The following is a 17,528-nucleotide window of genomic DNA, read 5'->3' as shown; positions in this document are numbered from 1 at the left end:
CATCATCTGCCACCTAGTAGCAAATGCTGGACATCATGATCAAAGGGGTAATATCTGCTATGAAATAAAAGAAAATGACATAGACGTAAACATATTAGGTCTGCAAGGTAGCAGGTAGAAATGGAGTAAAACTCCTTGAGCCACACCCTCCTTGACGATGTCCACTGCAGTTGGTAAAACCTCCAGCGTGACTCATCAAACCAAATGGTGCATATGGAACCCCTTTCAAATGCCATTGTTGGCAAGATGGGGCTCTTTTCTAAGCCCTTAAAAATATAGACAGAGACTCTTGGGCGTCCTTAGGCGTGCCGTGCCAATGTCTCATCAAGAGAGAGTGGCTAAATGAGTTGCTAAAGGCCATGAAACATATTAATGTCACAAAAAATAGGGCAAACTTGGAATCATCTTATACTTGATGTCATATAGGTTTTGGAGCACACCGTTACAAACAAATTTTCTCACTTGTGTAGAGCTACTTACTTAATTGGGGAAATGGATGAATCTAGTAAAAACAGAGTAGGGATGGGCCTGAACCCCTCTGTACCTGTGAGTGGTGGTGAGCCTGGCAAGTTTTCCTGGGGTGGTAGGGAGGCTGGAAATTAGGAGTTAATGGGATGGAACCTGAGGCTGGAGGCTGAGACAGTGGAATGGGGAAAGGGAGAGAGATGGAGCAGCAGACACTCAGGTAAAAAAGTTCACGAACCAAACCTTTGTAAATCAGGGATGGCTCATTTAGATTCAAGGTGGTGGCCATGCTGGCGATCAACAAAAGTGTCGCACTTCCTAGCAGTGAGCTGGCCTTCCTTCTTCCAGTACTATCCTAACACAGTGATTCCCAAACAATATTCCTCAGCACACTAACACTCAGAGATGTTAACGGATGGGGAGAACAAATGATTCTGCATCTCTTTAGTTTAGAAAACACTGGATTAAACAAAGTAAGCAAATTTCTTTCGTGCTTGGAGCCCTTAATATGCCACCATATATTATAACTCCTTAAAAGAAAAACTTACATGCAGGCTTTCTCAGACTTTTTGGGTTTAGGACCCATTTTGTTTGTTTATTTATATAAAAATATGGAACACTTCATGAGTTTGCATGTCATCCTTGGGCAGGGGCCCATGCTAATCTCTGAATCATTGCACTTTCAGTTTATGTGCTCCTGAAGTGAGCACTGGACTTTTTTAAAATTTTTATTTTATATTTTATTTTAAAGACTTTAATTAATTTATTTATTTGAGAGCATGAACAAGGGGAGGGGCAGAGGGAGAGGGAGAAACCGACTCCCTGCTGAGCAGGGAGCCAGACTTGGGGTTTGATCCCTAGGACCTCAGGATCACGACCTGAGCCGAAGGTAACTTAACCGATTGAACCTCCCAGGTGACCCTGGACCTTTTTAAAAAAAGTCATAGAGTATCTCAAGACAAATGTTCTGAGAATCACCTCTTGGAAAACAATATCCTAATGTATACTAATTCATTTCAGATTAAATTCCACTCTAGCAATTTTCAATGTGAAATTTTCAGGATAAAAGAATTCCCAGAAAAGTGAAAGATTAATTGAACCAACTTTTTCAGTGACATGCAAGCCAAACCAAGTGTTCTTATTCATTTATTTACATTATTTGTGTGGGTAGGCCCACTCTTAAAAGTCACAGTGACCCCATCTTTAGATTATTTTTCTCTCAGGCAAATACACCGACTTAGCTCTGCATCCCTACAATTAGGCCTTGCCCAAATGGTGCCACCACCTTGGAACCTGGTGTCATTGTGGCTGTCAGGCTCAGCATATCTATGCTATGAGAATAAGAAGAATAAATACAGTTCCTAATTTCCAAGTCAAAGACAGTGTGAATTGATATTACACAGTAAAATGCAATGAGATTAAATCAATAACATCTGCAATAAGGCATAATGAAGGTAAAATTATATCTCTGGCTTCCTGAACAGCTGTGAATCTATTTTTAATGATCCTCATTTTTGGCAGTCAGCTAACAACTTCTAAAATGTCCTAGAAATTGGATTGTTAAGCAGATGAGCACTGCAGTGGCTCGGAATGTCATTAATTTCAGCTGCCTTACCCATCTGCATGGGAGAGATGGAGGCATCATGAATTCACCCCCCATCCGCCCCACTGAGCACCCCACTAACCGGGCCTTGGGTGGCCCCAACAAATGCTCGATACAGCAAGGCAGGAGAGCTGGAGGGAGAGGCTCCCGGGAGGATCATAGGCTGTTGAATGATGGAGAAAAAGGAAAAAGTCCTTGTTTTTCTAATGCCAATTGCAGCACAAAATTGGCTTTCAAGTCTACATCGTGCTATTGGAACCTCATAACACTGCAGAGAACAAGACATTCTAATGGTTCCCTGTTTACCAGTGGGGCACTTTGGTTCCACGGGATTGCTCTGGCCAGGACTTGGTCAAGGTCGCACCACCAGCAAGTGCAGGAGCCAGCGCTCAACCCTGGTCTTCTCATTCCAAAGCCAGGGCCCTTTCCATGGCCCGGCAGGTCCTCTCTTATTGAAATAACAGCCGTGGGAAAGACACTATGAAAACTTTGAAATTGAGGAAATGTGAATATTTGGGATTATCCATGTTTTTCTTAGCTGCCTGGCACCTTTGTACTTTGCTGCAGCTTTTACCAGAAGCCATGTCTGGGAAACAGACAGTTGATCCCTTTGGCTAATTGTTTTGAGCTCGTTTTACTTCTCTGGACTGGCAGGGACGGGGCGTGGGGGGTAGCACCCCACCCTTTGCACACCATTGTACTTCTTACACCCCACGGATGGATTCTCAGATTCCCAAGTCAGGCTTACCAGCTAGGAGGCTCAAGAGGCCCCAGCCTAAACTGTGTTCCAGAAGATTGAAGCCAAGACTCAGGTTCCCATTCAGGGTCCCTCTTTGCCTGGGTGAAAGCTGATAGGAAGAGGATGAATTCCTTATTTTCTTCCCTGTCCCGAGAAGCCCACCACTTAAAGGGAGAAGAATTTTGTGCAGAAGACAAGGCTGCAAGGCTAAGTTAGGCCATTAGTTTATGGCACTGACCCCACTGCCTGACTTGCTCTCAGCAGTAGGGGCTGATCCTTTGCTACCTGAGATATCAGACAATCAAGAGGTTTATGGTGCAGGGGTGGAGACTGTTTTGTGACATGGTTTGAACTGGAGAGAAGAGCTTGGCTCCGAGAGAGTCATCTATGACAGAGGGTTATTGGGTACAAAAGTATAAATGAGTACCGCTGCTCAGCAAGGGAATTATCTCTACTGAGCAAAGACACCCCTTCCAATGGGCGACAGGATGGTCAGGAATGTTCTGAAGGGAGAAGCAAAGTGGAGGGAAGGGGGATTTTGTAATAAAGAAACATCATACACCGCTAATGATTAAAACAATGCCTGGTGTGCTAGAAAACTGTAACTGCTCCCAAGACAGTGGGGAGATGGGAGGGCTTTTGGTTCACACAAAAGCTCTCTGATGCTCAGAGAAGGCAGGGGAGGTCTAGGGGAAATGGAAGAGCTGGCACTCCTAGGCTCATGGGGCTGGGGTGGGCAAACCCAGGGTGCGGGAGGCAGGGCCCTGAATGAGACACTGGGGCTGTCCTGTGCCAGGGCCTGCTTGGCATGCCAGGGGAACGGTGCACTTCCCAACACACAGGGCACCAACACATCTCACTCCCCAGCAGTCCTCTCCATCAGGCCCTCCCACACATAGTAATGCACAAGCTGGATATTTTGTTGTGGTGTAACAGAAGCTCTTAAGCGGGGGTATCGGACTGGCTTGCTTAGGGAGCACACACATGGACTTCAAAGTGTTCGCTGGGGGCACCGCCTTTCGGTGCATGATGAGCTAGTTATCAGTCATGCAAACCTCACGTCTTCACATTCATTGACGTGGACTCTGTGTCAAGTTATCAGTCATGCAAACCTGACGCCTTCACATTCATTGACGTGGACTCTGTGTCAGGTTGGTGAGTAGGTTTCCTCCTTACGTGTTGACTTCCACTGTTGACTTCCATCGCGTTCCATTGTGTTTGGAAGGATTCTGAGGCCAGATCGAGGTTCGCAGGAAGGAGTGTTGTATTCAGTCCGTGAAGTCTGCCCTGGATGAGCAAGAAAGGATGGGAGGCTGTGTCTCTTCTCTCTTATTGCATCCTAGGAGGTGTTCTCACTTTTCGTGAAGCTGATGAGAGCGTCAAAAATCAAAGGAACCTCAGACTCACAAGTGAGGGAGATGAAATGGGTGGATGAGAGCTTCTTGGCAATCTCAAAACACACTACTGTTTCAGGCTTTGGAAGCACCAGGAGTCAAATTTAGTGCTAATAACGTGATTTGGGGGAATCGAGTCTCTGAAGAATGGTTAAGTAGAAGGGAGAAGACCACAGTCAGTTGTCCAGTCAAAGTGACTTAAAGCTAAGGGTCAGGAATTGAGATGACTACCCACCAGCTCACTGGATACTCTTTTCCTTCTCATCCTCAACAGTGAGGGAAAAGCAATTCCAAAGGGAGAAGGACAATGGAGATGTGCACACACACACGATAAATATTACATACAGGTCAAACACATCACATGTTTATACGTATACACGCATATAGAAGATACACATCACGTTCACCTCATCTGTGTGGTGTACCGGGGAGAACAACTCAGAGAATCAAGCTGCAGGAGCCAGGTTCCCTTGCAGGCCTGGGTTGCGTCACTCTTGCCTTCACTAACTAAAGGAATAGGACCAAAGGCAGTGGACCAAGACCCAAGATTAGAGGGCAGGCACCTGTTGGTCAGATACCCAGAAACCCACTTCGTGGTAAGTCGTGACTCCCTGGCACCTGGGACAGGAAGCCACAGAGCTGGGGAAGCTACTTGGCCTCTTGGCTATAATGTAGATCACAACCTTGGCTGTGGGTGGTGCCTGGAAGCTTCACTGTGAGTGTTGATTAGTTCTGAGAGGACCTGCAGGGCTGGACTAAATGAAAAAGCAGAGCTTAACAGTATTTTAAACAAGAAGTATCCTGTTTTCTGAAGTACTTCTGCATGTTAATATCGTTCTCCAAATGATAGCTTCTTAATAAGCTTCATTTCATCAGTAGCATATTGTCACGCTAATAAACAAAGGGATTTGTTTTTAAAAAGAAAAGCCACACCGAATGTCTGCATGGCTAATTTACCTTCTGTGTTAACATCACACATTTGGCGTAGAATTGCTGAGGACTGAATTGCTAAATCAAGGCTCCTGGTGGCACAGATTGCATTAAGAGATAGGCTTGCAGGTCTAGGACAAAGTGCTCAGCATTTAGGGTTGGGAGTTAATAGGATCAGGGGGTCACCCACTCCTCTTTCTGGGCTCAGGAGCAGACATCAATAATCACGCTAATCTGTCGCAGAACTTAACCAACACCCCCGCAGGAAACAGAACCTCAAGATTGTTCTGCAGACAGCACACTAGCATTCCCTACAACCTGATAGTTGACACGAACACAATGAAACCTATTTGCATTTAGGGGACTTATCTGCCTCCTAAATCGGGTAGTTTATTATGCGCTCTTCAAAGAATGACAAGAAGTCTCCTTAGATGTTACTTTTTGCTATTCGCCAGTGGCTGAGATTGGAAACCACCCTCCTTAATTTCAGACTTAAACGACAAGGGCTTATTAAATATTTTGAATCCTTTGCACTTTTTCCTGGATACCATCCAAAGTGGTGCGATGTAGGGATTCTTAACCGGGTCTATGAACCCCCACGTGCCCCAGGTATATAATTTGAGGGTCTGTGATCTCAGATGTGAAAAAATACATGTATTTCTATTTTCACTACCTTCAAACCGAAATTTAGTGTTTCCTTAATTGTGTCAGCAAGAAACCAGCATTAGTATCTGTGATTTTGTCATTAATAGAAATCACAGATTTCATATGCCATTGCAGTTGTTGCAGACGTTGTGTAACATCACATACATTCATCATGACTTGGAAACGACAATAGGTCTCAGACCAGGTGCTGGTTAGTGTTCTTCAATGTGCCGATCTACCAGTGCATGCGGTACTAGATCACACATTTGGGTTTTTTTGAAGAATATTTTAATAACTTCATTTTGATAAAATTGGTTTTCTTTATTATTTCTTATATGTCATTTTAGACATTGAAAACATGACTCTACAAGAGGGTCTGTGAATAGGAAGGACCCTCCCTTCAGATGAGGAGGCCTGGGCTCCAATTCTTGCTAAACATTTTTGTAAAGCCTCCTCCTCTTTGTCTCTTTTTGCCTTCTTTTCTCAATTGAAAAAAAAAAATTGAGATAAAATTCATATAACATAAAATTCACCATATTACAGTGTACAACTCAATGGATTTTCAACATATTGACAAGGTTATGCAATCACTACCACCACATAATTCCAGAACATTTTCATCACCCCTAAAAGAAGCCCCATCCTATTAGGAGTCACCCTCCACTTCCCTCCCTCCAGCCGCTGGCAACCACCAATCTGTTTTCTGTATCTATGGGTTTATCTGGTCTGAATGTGGCCTATAAATGAAGCCATAAAGTATATGACCTTTTATGTCAGGCTCCTTTTGCTCCGCGTAATATTTTGGGGGATTTGTCTGTGGTGTAGCACTTGCCAGGGCTTCATTCCTTTTTATGACTGCATAATATTCCATCGTATGGATGTACCACACATTGCTTATCCATTTGACTGAATTCTTTATCAGTCTTAGTTTCTACATGTTCAAAATAAAGAGATTAGAGCAGATCATGGCTAAGAATTCTTCCAGCTTTCAAACCCCCCATTTTTCTTCCTCCTTGTAGCCTGTTGTTTTGCATAAAGCCCTGCTTAGATTGGCTCCAGGTCTCTTGTCCTCAAAGATTGGCCTATCAAATTCCTGGGAACACATTTTTAAATTTCATCTCTTTGTATCCACCAAAAAAACATTTTTAAAAAAATTGATCTGGAGAGCTTACTTAATTTAAGCCTCGTAGGTAACAATCTATAATGGACTACCACTCGTTCTTCTCCAATTATGTTTACAACACTACAGCAACCACCAAACTGTGATGGGCTAGGCCCATGCATAGAGGACTAAATTTTTTGAAGCATAATCAACAGAAAATTCCTTTTTAAAAATCCATGGCATGTTGTACCCCCTAGGGAACAATTCAAGGTCTTATCCTAAGGTTCTCACTCTGCCACTCTTGATGCTTGATTCTGGAAAAAAAGAAATTTCACCTGTCACTTTAAAATTTCAGCAGATGTCTACAGCTTATTTCCACAAGCCTGTAAAGGATCAGAAAGATAAAGGAGGAAAGGGCTCACAGAGATAAGGGACTGGCAATAAATCCTCAAACTGTGTAAGCATAGAGTACTGTTAACAGAGTTTCTTTGAGGGTCTGAGACACCTTCCTAACTCATTGACTTTCACTCTTGTCTTTATTAGATTATAAAACAGCACATACTAACTACAGTCAGAAATAACACAAAGGCTCCTTATGCAGCACAACAAATACATATTTAATGTGAGAAAAGATTGTAAATTACATATTATATTATTCAGATTTGTGCTATTGCCCTTCCCCCACATGCATAATAAAAAAGGAACGAGCTATGTTTCATCCCCCCCCCCCACCTTTCTTGCCATCAGCTGAGCCCTGTTTTGCTTTCAGCCTGTTCCTTTGTTACATAACCACACTCTCAATCCATTCTTTCATTCCCTTCCAAGTGCTTTCCATCACGCCCGCGGTGTCTGAACCTCATTACACCTACCGGTGCGCTGTGCTGAAGCATTTACTGCTCTCAGCCCAGCACATTCTTTGCTTGCAAATGCTTCAGATTCTTTTCGTTGGGAGATAAACCAAGAAATCTGCAAATTCATACCTAATCTGTCATAGCCCTGTCACCCGATGCAAACCTCTCCAAACAAAATCCTTTTGGTGAGAGGAAGACAATACCCCAGTTTCATAAATAATTTTTCCCACCAACCTTAATCTGCTGTCTATGAATATTAATGAGTCTCATCGATTCATGTCTCCATTTTATGTCCAATATTAGACACCTTCCCAGAAAGCTAGCTGTCAAGATTGCAAAGGAGCCTATCTCACTTTCACATTAAATTAGCAAAATAAAAAAGGGCAACTTCTTTGGCTTGTAGATTTCAAGAGGCATCGCCTTGAGCCCCGCACTGGGATTCCTTTTACATTGTTCCCAAATTATAGGTCAGTCCTGGCAGGAAGGGGGAGATAGGTCAGTTGTTTCTAGTCTATTCCAGGCAGGGGTTAACCTGGTGAAAACATTTCAGAGACTCGTTAAATGTGTTTCTTTTACCAATTTCAATTACTTTCTTTGCTTGCTTTTTTTTTTTTTTTTAATGCCTACTTTGTTGGGTCTAGGTCTTAATTTTTGTGACATTCTGCTTCCTTTGGCTGTTCTTGCTTTTAAATTTTTCTGCATACAGACCACAGATTAAGTGGGACTGGTTCCAGGGTTGTGCTGGCCTATAAGAAATTTTCGTGAAAATTAGGAGAGTGTTCTTATGACAGACCAATCAGAAAGCACCATTCTCTCCAAATGGACATATGAGAAAAAGGAGCTCCCTTTGGGTGAATGTCCATGTGCATCAGGACCCAGGGTTTGGTGGAGAGAGTGTGCCCTGCATGTCAGCACCTACTCCCTTTCCTCGGGGCTCCTTGGCTTGTTTCTTTACTAAATCTTTCACTTACCTCCCTTAGCTGGTTTCTTGGATCCAAAGTGTTTGGGGTACACCAGAGATTTGCCTTTTATGCTTAGATCCTTCTTAACTGCCATTCACCCTTTTCTTCTACGCTCATTTTCACAGCTTTAAAGTTAAACTCCTTGCTTATCTGCCAGGTTTTACTGAAGCACCCTTAATTCATCTTTCCATCTTTGAGCAATTTGAGTAGGAATTCAAATGACATCCTTGAGTTTTTCATTTATTTGGTTGGTTGATTTTTTAAATACATGCTTTCATATGTTCAAAGACTTGCTTGCTGATAGCATTATTTGTTGCTTAAATGACAAACATATGGCCAGCAGCCAGAGGAGCTATGTTATTTGAGGAGTCCAGGAAGCCTGTTCTAGGTCTAACTATATCTCTCCTTGCTTGCCATTCGTGCCTAAAACTCTACCTTAAAGCCATATTCTTTTGGATTAAGTAAATACAGCCCTGTTACAATATACTACACTTGGAAAGAACTAAGGAGATGGCATCAGTCATTGACACTTTAGCGAGAATTAGTTTATCAAATCCTATTCCATGGGCAGCTCTATGAGAGAAGAAAGATGGTCTGGGGCATATAATGTACTAACCACCTAGTGGACAGGCCTGATTTGGCTGGGTGAATACACTTTGAGTATATTGGTCACCTTGAAGGATTCTGAAGAGAATGAAAGAGAACAACTTCTGTTTGCCATGTTTTTGTCTGCAGTAATCCCAGGGTAGCTCTAAGAGATCTAACTTGGTATCAGCTATTCAACGGTATTGATGTTTCCCAATGTGACTTAGAGTGAGATTCTTTTGTTAACTTGTCAGAGCAGCTGAGGACTCAGGTTTCTTTCTTGAGCCTACACCAATCATTCCCTATTTTGACCTTAACCTTTAGTATAGACATTGAACTTCCTTGAAGGCTCGGGGTTGGTGATGTTAGCCTGGCAGAACACAGACATCTAAGGAATTCATTTCTCACATGAATTCGGCCATCTGTGGAAAGATCTATGGGAGCCAGGTCATAGGCACCAGGAATATTGGAGAAATAAATGTCATTGAGACCTCTGTCATTCTAGCCTCTCAAAGTGGGCTACACACACATCTGAGAAGCAAAGCCACGAGTTATACACAAATCAAATACAGTGCATCTTCCTGGAGTGTCCTTTTACTAGATAATAACAAATTTAAAATGTTAGTTTTAAATTAAAACAAGCATTATTATATTATGGGGTGGAATACAGCAGTAGAGGGAATTTGAACAGGTGCCAAGGAAAAGGAATACATGATCAAAGAAAACAGAGCTTAATTTGTCCAGGCTTGTATTTTCAAAAATAATTTTGCATCAGAATCACCTGCTACACTTCAAATGAAACTTCAAACAATTCTGATGTCCGTCCCCTTTCCAAATGGATTCTAGTATACTGATATTTCTCCAAAGCTCCTCTGGTGATTTGGACCTATAGCTGGCTTTGAAGACCACTAAATTTGAGCCCAGCTAAGGCTCAGAGGGGGTGAAGTGACTGACCTAAGATCACACAACTAATTTATATTTGGTGTTTTAAGCTGTTCTTCTATGATATACTTCTCCGTAAGATCAGCTGCATAATATACAGGGCCCAGTGCTAAACAGAAATGCAGAGCCCTTGTTAAAAATTGCTAAGAATTTTAAGACAGCAACAGCAGAGCATTACCAAGCACAGAGTCCTTTCAAGTGTGGTGCCCATGACGTCAGCCCCGGCCCCTCAAAAAGCCTGAAGAGTATACTCAGCCCTGCAGGCACCTTAGAGCAGCCAGACAGATCTACAGGATGGGGAGGAACAGTGCCTTCCTCTACATTTCCTAGTTTATGGGGCCAGTTAACACATACACACACACACACATCTGGACAGGTATTTCAGAGACACCCTCTGGCAGAAGTGGTTAACAGAGATTAAATGAGATTTTTCTAATGTGAAAACATGTTTGCTTCTTCATTAAATTGAGAATGAAACTGTCAGCTTTGACTCTAACCTGTGTTGGATGGATTGTAAATTCTAGCTTACCCCTTCTCCCCAAACCACAACCCCCCTCCCTTTCCCTGCACAAATTCTCATACTCCCAAATCTTTGTCTGGAATTGTAGACTCAGATTACGGAAAAGCATTTTATCATATTTTGACCACAACTGAGTGAGGTCCTTCTCTGAAATAAATGAGTATGTTTGTCATGTTGGGGTGGGGGTTGAGAACCAGGGGCTGAACCAATATAAGAGAAGGGAAGCCCAGCAGAGCCTGATAGGATTGCAGAACCTAGGAGTAACCCTCACACTAAGGAGGCTGTCCTCTCCTGGAGAGGAGGGATGCACACTCTGTGCTGGATAAAGACCTCTGTGAAGGGCAGCAGCAGATGTGTATGCGAAGTCCTGGGGGAAATGCAGGGAGAAGAGGACCAAGCAAACTGCTGGAAGAACGGAGAGCGCATTTGTTCTCTTGAGATTCAGCAGCCGGGCAAGGTAGGGAGAGTTAATGAACCAAGGGGCGGATGGGGGACACTAGGGAATTCAAAGTAAGTGAATGAAATTCTCATTATGTTGTCGCCACTGGAATTAATATGCAAGCTTTCGTCTCTCTCAGGGCTTCTTTCTGGCACTGAGGCTATGAAGCATTTGGGGCCCAAGATGGAGCAAAATCCCAGAGAAGAGCAGGTGATTCATGTTCCTGGGAATTTGCATCCAACCCAGTAGATGTGGCAGGCAGAGATTAGAGCCTACGGGACCGGTGAAGCTTTCTGCAAACCCTTGACATCAGTAGCTGTCCTGTCCTGAGTAAGGGCACCCATCTAGTCAGATGGGTGTGGGGAGGCCCCCTGCTTGCTTACCTGGACAGCCTTGTTGATGCCAGACCCCCATCTGTATCTAATTTACTCAGGCTTATCCCTTAACAGTGTCTGGAGACATGTATAAAAATAACAAAGGATTCACTGAGACTTAGAAAAGCCATATGAGGGGCACCTGGTGGCTCAGTCGGTTAAGCATCTGCCTTCGGCTCAGGTCAAGATCCCGGGGTCCTGGGTCCTGGGTCCTGGGATGGAGCCCCACATTGGGCTCCTTGCTCAGCAGGAGTCTGCTTCTCCCTCTGCCCCTCACCCCTACCCCCATTACTCCTCTCATGCTTTCTCTCTCTCTCTCTCTCAATCTCTCTCTCTGAAATAAATAAATAAAGTCTTAAAAAAAAAAAGGAAAAGAAAAGCCACATGAGGGAATACACTCTAATCAGTGTGTTAAATGTAAAACTGCAACCCATTCATGTGTGTAGGGCACAAACCAAGCACAAATCCTGCAGGGAGGGTCTCAGCACAGCGGCCAGAGTGAGCTTTCAGGTCAGGCAAACATGAGCGCTGCTCCCACCTCTGTGTCATCAAGAACCTAACCTCTCTTAGTCTTGTTTTCTCCATCTAAAAAGAAGTTGCGTTGAACACCTACTTCATAAACGTGTGCCGAGGATTAAATAAAGTGGCGTAGCAGTAAAGGTTTCTGCATTGAGCAGAGTCGGTGTTCAGCATAAGTACATCCCTAGTATGCAGTAGGCACATCGTCGGTATTCAGTAATAACTCTTACTAACCATCAATCCTTTCTTTCCCTCTGGCTTCACGCTGGGAATTAAAGAAAACCTTAGCCAAGAGTGACTTTAAAAGGAGATGCTTTTGGCCAGGGTCTGTTGCACCCTTTGAACACATTCTTGTCTTAATCTTGGGGACTCGGCTGGCCTCCTATATGCAACAAGCCCTTGTCCACAGAAAGCCTAGGAGAATGGGCTTCCCTCCATAACAGGGCTGATAGATTAACTAAGAAGACAGACTTCTCAGCCTCTGTCTCCTGCTGCTCACAGACATCACATGGTGAATTGACACTGCAGTCCCGATTTGCTTCGGGATCAATTTGGACAATGCCAGAAAATGAGGCCTTCATTTTCCTTTCTTCCAACATGTGTCTGGTGAAGTGACCCCCCCCCCCCCCCCAGAATCGTCTCTCTGAGCTGTCTTCTAGTGTCAGGAGAGAGGGCTCATGTCTATCAGAAAACTTCTCTGGGTCTCTATGTCCTTGAAAAATGCATCTTTGAGCATTCTGTTGCAAAATGAGAAAAGTAAGGACAAGGGAAAAAGTTGTCTTCAATAAAGCTTTCAAATGAAAGGACTGTCCTCTCTGCTGAGGTTATGGTTTACTTATGTTTTTTGGTATCAAGATGTGCTTTAGTGTGTGTGAAACAATAGTGAGAGGAGCTGAAAGTGGTTATATTTTATGCCCTGACTTGGCAAAAGAATAAATAGGCAAACCCATGTTTCCCCCTATTACCACCCAATTTTTAAAAAATAATTTTACTGGCTCATGAAATCAGAAAGCTGGAAACCACTGATATGGACCACCCTGGTGGTTTAGGGAAAGAAAATAACTTCCAGATTAGCAGCTACCTGGAACATTTTCCCCCAGACTGTAGACCCCTGGACTTTTGCTGCATAAATTATGTCGTGTCTCCTATATATAGCAAATATGGCAAATGAAGGTAAAAGGGGCTCTTTGAGAGGTCATGGGTCTCCCCAATATACCAACCGTGTGCTAGTAAGGAGGGCTGCGAGGGTAAAGGTGAGGTCCCCATTCCTACCATGGATACAACCCTTCCTTCATGCAAATAACTTTGGGAACATTTGCTATTGATGCTGATTCAGCACTTCCAAAGTACTATGCTAATATTTAAAAAATTTCTAAGTAAAACGTCTTCTGTTAGAGCTTCAACTTCAACATGGTTTTGTTGGCTAGCTTGAGAGATTTTTTTTTGTGAGGGTCCAATATTGTAAAATTACTCCTTTCATTATTTTAACCAGCAGATCCCAAATTTCACTAGCCATGAGGTCACATTTCTAATAATATATCTCGAAATATGTGATGTCTTGTCCTATCTTCTTGTGCTTGCTAATACTACCTCAGCAAGTATTTCTAGACCTCTCTGAGAGAAGCCTGGATAGTTCTCCAAAGCTTTCTTGGGGGTTACCTGATGCTCCAGCCAGCCCCTGGGCAACACCCCCACCCCCGCCCCCCGGCCCCAGGTCCGACTACCCTTCCAGGCCTTTCCTGTCAGGCCTATGCCTCCTCCTCCTCCTCCCCCTCCTCCTCCTCCTCCCCTACCAGGTCTTCGTGATTAATTTCTGCTGTCCTCTCTTGGAATGACTACTTGTTCATGTCCTTGCCCTCCGCCAAGGTTCAGCTCAAATCACACTCCTCTAGGAATTCTAAAATCCTTAATGTATAAGTAGCCTCTTTTTCTCATTCTCCTGCTGCACTTTGTACCCCAACAATCCAAGGTACACACGATGAATGTTGAAATGATTATTTATATGTCTAGCTTCCTACCACGTCTAGCCACCATGTGAGCTCCAGGGTGCAAGGACTAGATCATATTCATTTTTTTTTTAACTTACCAAAGCACTGGCTCAGTATACTGAACATAGTAGGTCTGGTAAACACTGGATAAAGCTGAACTGTCTTAAATTCTCACTAAGGTGTAAATGACCGATTTTCATACTTCCTAGAATGTATAAGAAAAAAACTTTGTTTTCCCCCCAATAGGAATGTTGGCTGCAACTAGTCCATGGACAGAAAAGGCCATTCTTGAACCTTCCGGGAAATCATGCAGGATGGATAGCCTGAATAGCACTCAGGTAGGTGAAGTGCCAAAGAAGTACATGAATTCCTAACAAGAATCCCCACTGTGTCACCTACCAATCACTCCAAAAAACAACCCTGGTAGATTTTGTACATTCAGCCTTATTTAACCAGCCATCATTTCCTCTTAAAAAAGAAAAAAAAGAAGAAGAAGAGTTAAGGTCAAGTAGAAAAAAAAATGCCTTTGAATTAAAATCTTAGCTTTTCTTTGAACATCCAGATGATTAAATGAGATCCAGACGAAAGCAGGCAATTTCCAAAAAATAAAATCCAGCCGGGGGTACTGCATTCCCTCATGCTTCTACCAGTAACCCCGTGGTAAAGTAAAGTAATGATTGATTCGGAGAGAATTATGGCTATTATAAACTGTAATCAGTGGTGGATGAGAATAATTACACAGGGAAAGGGGGGAAAAGCTGAAACATGGCTGAGCAGTGTTCTGATGGATGGGGAAGTCATTTCCTGGCCATTAATGACTGATTTTTCAACAGTCAGCACACAAGCTTTAATCCCAGAGGGGAGAAGGAGAAAGAAATGGCCACATTATTAAAGATGCTACTGACTTAACCTTAGCAATTTTAATCTGAATATAGCTGAAGCCTGTCCCCCTGTCTGTCCTTGCTTTTGTTCCTATTATTGCAGACATCCCCTCTGGCTTGGTGAGGTTAGGGCTGGCCTTTATCTGGGAGACACCAGAAAGAGTTATGATGGTTCAGAAGTCCCCTAAATCATGGTGGTGGGATATGAAGTCAGGGTGTCAGAACTGTCAGAGCCACCAAATTCACCTAGTCAAGCCTGCCTGTGTTATAGGTGGTCCCCAACAGGTGAAGTGACTTGCCCAAGTCACACAGCTGAGGACTTTAAGCCTGAGGGGAGATTGCCCTCACAGGACGGGAAGGGGGAGCGGTCTTGTCACAGAGGCATGATCAGATCTCTGATGGAGCCAGCTTTGCTAAATCCATTTTGATATTGGCACCGGCTAAGTCTCCTGCCCTCTGAGACAGGCTCTGGGGTCCCACCTTCTGCCTGCAGAAATGGTTACTGGGTGAGGTTACAAGAGGTCTGAGAGAGCACAGGCCTGTGGAATGATCTATTCCGGTTTACAGATGAGCAGTGAGTCCTCTAATCTGTGACCCTAATGGAGGGAGAGACCAGGAGAGAGAGAGAAGAGAGAGGGAAAGAAGGCAATTTATCTTATTTGCAGCCATAAAACAGGATAACTGATGGAAATAGACTAGAAGTCATAAAACTGTGTAAAGCAGGACAGCCAGAGTCAGTTGGTGACAGACGCTCCCCTTCAGAGCCCTGTGACTTTGAAGAGCCTTTTGAAAAGCTTCCTGAAGTCCTGGATTTCTCTCTGCTTCCAGCAGAGCCCCCTCAAGTGGAGAAGATGCCTGATGGTGACTGGTGCGGGACAAATTCTAGCAACCCTTGCCCTCTCCCCGACTCAAGAACAAAGCCCACCAGAAGGAAAGGAAGGACCATCTTCTAAGAAAACATGACTGCCTCTGAGGCTAAATTATGTCAAGATATAAGATCAGGAATGTCCAGATGCTGTTTATCCCATCTTAATTAAATTTGGACTTCTTTGGGGGAAAAAATACCTCAGTTCCAGGAAAAGTTGTTTTGACTCTGAGGCTGTTTGGATCCTGTTTTATGAAAACAAACATTTTAATCAAGATATCACCATCCCTAGCTTTTCACTGTGAAGGTATTTTTTGAAGCAAACGCTCTTGAGTCAATATATGTCCTTAATAATATTCTATTTAATGTTGTTCAATAATCTTAGGGTTTTTTTCCCTGTTCTCATTTTTAGTTTCCTAAAAATATTTCAAATAGGATCAATTCCTTTTCAGGCACACTTTACAGTGATGCCTTGAGAAATCATTTGTCCATCTGGTATTCCTTTGCCTCTTTCAGGTAAGCACACCTCACTTTTTCCTTTAGGAAACCATGCTTCCCCTATCCCACAGAATCCTGATAGATCTACAAGTATCAGAGTTGTGTCCCACTGCACAGCACCCCACCCAACTGACACTCCATGTGCCCCCAAATGCAGAGGGGACATTTGATCCTGATGGGCCAGTCCACGTCCTCTCTTCCCAAACCAGTGATTGGATTTGAGATGGTCATTTTTCTTGAGATTTTCTGCATAGATGCTGAGAGAGTGTGTGTATGCCTCTCCCATTTGGAATAATAGCTATAAGGATATGGTTTTTGAGTTTCCATCTGTAGAGAAAGAGCCACAGGAAAAAAGAGAGAGAGGGGGGGGAGGAAGGGAGGGAGAGGAAAACAACTGACCTTATATGTTACCCAAGCCTCTGGATCCAGCAGAACCAGACTTTTTAAATCCCATAACCCTGGACTCCCCAATTATGGGAACTGGTGGACTCTGCCGTAAACCAGATGAAATTGGGTTACTCTCTCTTATTACCTAAAGTCCTGACAAAGACTAAGACTTTTCATTGGGTCTGCTCTGATTTAAATTTTGGCCAGAAGGTCTAGTACTTATTTTTTTAATTGAAATATTTATAATGAATTATTGTGCTAATAACAAAGGGCTATAGTACTTCATATTGCAGAAAGTACACATATCTTTTGACTATAACTTTAGTTTCCAAACTCACTACGCATCTGGTTACAACTAATCTTTATTTTTTTTTAAGATTTTATTTATTTATTCATGAGAGACACAGAGAGAGAGAGAGAGAGAGAGAGAGAGGCAGAGACACAGGCAGAGGGAGAAGCAAGCTCCATGCAGGGAGCCCAATGCAGGACTCGATCCCAGGACTCCAGGATCACGCCCTGGGCCGAAGGCAGGCACTAAACTGCTAAGCCACCCAGGGATCCCTACAACTAACCTTTAAATCACATGTTCTGAATAAACAAAACAAATGATTGAACAGACAGATGGGCTAAAAGTCTTCCCGATATCATCCAGCACCTGCTAGAGGCTTCCATTCTGCTAATGAGTTATTGGATCGAACAATTCTTTTCCTTAACCATACAAAAACACACACATATACACCAAATTTATCCTACAGGAAAAAAGCCTAACTGGAAAATTAGCAAAAGCTCTCTAAAGAAAATATTTGGAATGATTGTTTAACGTGATTTAAGGGAAAGTA

General features: G+C 43.2%; 1 non-coding gene across 1 annotated transcript; it reads right to left on the bottom strand.

The window, feature by feature from the left end:
* Positions 1–1,070: 1,070 nt before the first annotated feature.
* On the bottom strand, positions 1,071–1,175 carry LOC121475186. Its single transcript, XR_005983652.1, has one exon. It is a non-coding gene; the product is annotated as a U6 spliceosomal RNA (small nuclear RNA).
* Between the last annotated feature and the right edge of the window lie 16,353 nt (positions 1,176–17,528).

The sequence above is a fragment of the Vulpes lagopus genome, chromosome 13, assembly GCF_018345385.1.
Source record: "Vulpes lagopus strain Blue_001 chromosome 13, ASM1834538v1, whole genome shotgun sequence".
In the NCBI taxonomy this organism is placed as follows: Eukaryota; Metazoa; Chordata; class Mammalia; order Carnivora; family Canidae; genus Vulpes; species Vulpes lagopus.
Note: the sequence above shows the minus strand (reverse complement) of the source record. Positions and strands in the feature narration are given on the sequence as shown.